The sequence below is a fragment of the Macrobrachium nipponense genome, chromosome 49 (genome assembly GCF_015104395.2).
Source record: "Macrobrachium nipponense isolate FS-2020 chromosome 49, ASM1510439v2, whole genome shotgun sequence".
Lineage (NCBI taxonomy): Eukaryota > Metazoa > Arthropoda > Malacostraca > Decapoda > Palaemonidae > Macrobrachium > Macrobrachium nipponense.
In genome coordinates this window covers 18,877,551-18,879,873 of record NC_087224.1, presented here as the reverse complement: position 1 = coordinate 18,879,873, position 2,323 = coordinate 18,877,551, and the positions used below count along the sequence as shown (strand labels likewise).

Genomic DNA, 2,323 nt, shown 5'->3' with positions numbered 1-2,323 from the left:
CATTATAGGGAAAATTTAAACCAAAGAGTAAACCGCATTATAATTACAGATGCAAAATTAAAACCAAACGTTAAACAGCCTTTATAAGTACAGATGGAAAATTAAAACTTAATCACTACTGACTTTGGAAATCGGGATCTTGAAGGTTGAATATAATAAATAAAAACTAAATATTAATATTACGTTAAGTATTGTACTAATAAAACTTAAATTGCAAACTAGTTAAAAGGTCTTCACTTTACTGCAAAATTCGAGAAAAATTCTTGAGTCTCATTATAAAGGTTACGTTACTTTCAGTCTCTCAAAACAAGAGTCTAAATTCAGGTACTTAGTGCTAATAACTGGACTGGGGCACTTACGACCTGAAAGCATAAAATTAGAACCTCCCATGCCCCCCCGATATCGGGCAGGGCATGAGAGGGGCCTCCACCCCTACAGGAGCACCGCCCCTGTAGGGGTGGAGGTAAAAGAAAAATAGTTTGGAAACAGAAAAATCACTTTGAAAACCTTTGTATACTACAATATACTTCACCCAATTTTGATGACGCCAAACAGAGTTAAGGTCCGTTTTTGAGTAGTTTGAGAAACTTCTGGCTGGCTGGCTGGCTCTCTCTCTCTCTCTCTCTCTCTCTCTCAAGGGACGTTTGGGTAGATCTAGGGTACCTATCCGCGGCGGCCTAGACTATGGCAGTTGCGGTTTTTCTATGCAGTTTTACCTACTGAACAAGAATTTTAGATAATATTTATTCGGACGACTGTAATTAAATCCCGGGGGCCAGTATGTATTTCGCCGTTTTTAGTACTGGCCCCTGGCGGTTAATTACAGTCGTCCGAATAAATATTACTTTAAATTCTTGTTCAGTAAGTAAAATAACATAGGAAACCGTCAATTGCCATAGTCTAGGCCACTGCGGATTATTTTTGTAGAAATACCGAAGTGTCCTTCATGAAACTCTCCACAAGTCACAAATCTGGAAGTAGTTTTTAATCAATTTTAGGAGGATATTTCATTGATCAAAAACTTTAGTCTTAGCATGACTAGATACGAGGTAGATACTTCATGCTTGAACAAAAAGGGAGGACTTTACACGAAATTCAAGACTTTAACATGCACTTATTATTTGCAAGTACTTTGTAAAATAATATTAAGCTTACCATCAGATTCCCCAGCTCTGAAAGCTATATTTGTACTGCAAAAGTCCTACCACAGTTTTAGTCCTGAACGAGAAACTGAAAAGTTATTATAGATTTTAAAAAAATTAAAGGCCAAATATTCAAAGCCGTTCAAAAATTGTAGTAAGTTTACGCTATACAACTAAACAGCAAAATCTCAAGGGAAAACATTATTTGGAATACTTCAAATATAAATTTGGCCTAACCGAAAACTTAAGAATCAAAATTTAAAACAGCTTTGTTCAAGAAACAGGCTATTACGTCAAGTCACCATCCCCGAGAACCCTTGCAACAATGGAGAAAAAAACTAGACTGAAGCCTGAAAACGTTGAATGTTAAGACTTATTACCACTAAACGTAGCCTATCTAGCAAGCTACCAAATTCCGATAGCAAGATTCACCAGTACGGAATTACTTCAGGCTGATCTGGTAGCGATGAACAGACAAAAAAACGAACAGGGTGACGCTGTGATACGTCACTACTATGCTAGTTTTGCTAGCGTCGACTCCAGTCGAATCGGCTCGATGTCGAAGGCTAACTATTAAGGATTTGCTCGCTAAGGACCATGGATTCTCTGTCCCGAAACCTAGACGATTTCTGAGGAAGAGCGCTACACCGTCCTTTGTTTGTTGAAGGGGATACTTACCTGAAAGAATTTGTTGCCGCTTTCGCGCTGATTGACTGCCCCTTCGTTTTGTGACTTCTCGGGTCATGATAGAATTAGCATAAAACTTTAATCGATAATTAATAAGGTGTGATCCGACCTCCAGCTTATTCAGGAAACGTGCAAGATGTTCCCCCCACACACGAGTTGTAAACATTATATTCCTAACTTAACGTAAATTAAAACGTGCTCAAATCTACAGTCAGATAGAGCCTTGTCTCACCAATGAAAATGAAAATAGATGCGCTATGTTTTATTATAATTTTTCTGTAGGTACCTACTGTTTAACATGTACATTATTTATTATTTACATTTTCATTCTAATAACCAAATCATGAATATACTATCCTAAAATTCCTGTATCTTTAACTCAATACGAAACCGATTTTTCAGACCTTTTTAGACTCATCCAACAAGAACAACACAAAGTAGTTTGTAGCCTGACTCCTCCCCGTGTAAGCGGAAAAAAAAATACTATTACTGTT

At 37.3% G+C, this 2,323-nt stretch overlaps 1 long non-coding RNA gene across 1 annotated transcript; it reads right to left on the bottom strand.

Moving 5' to 3' along the window:
• Positions 1-856: 856 nt before the first annotated feature.
• LOC135205237 (uncharacterized) lies at positions 857-1,743 on the bottom strand. Its single transcript, XR_010312505.1, has 3 exons — positions 1,523-1,743; positions 1,156-1,218; positions 857-971 (listed from the first exon to the last, which is right to left on the bottom strand). It is a non-coding gene; the product is annotated as an uncharacterized LOC135205237 (long non-coding RNA).
• Between the last annotated feature and the right edge of the window lie 580 nt (positions 1,744-2,323).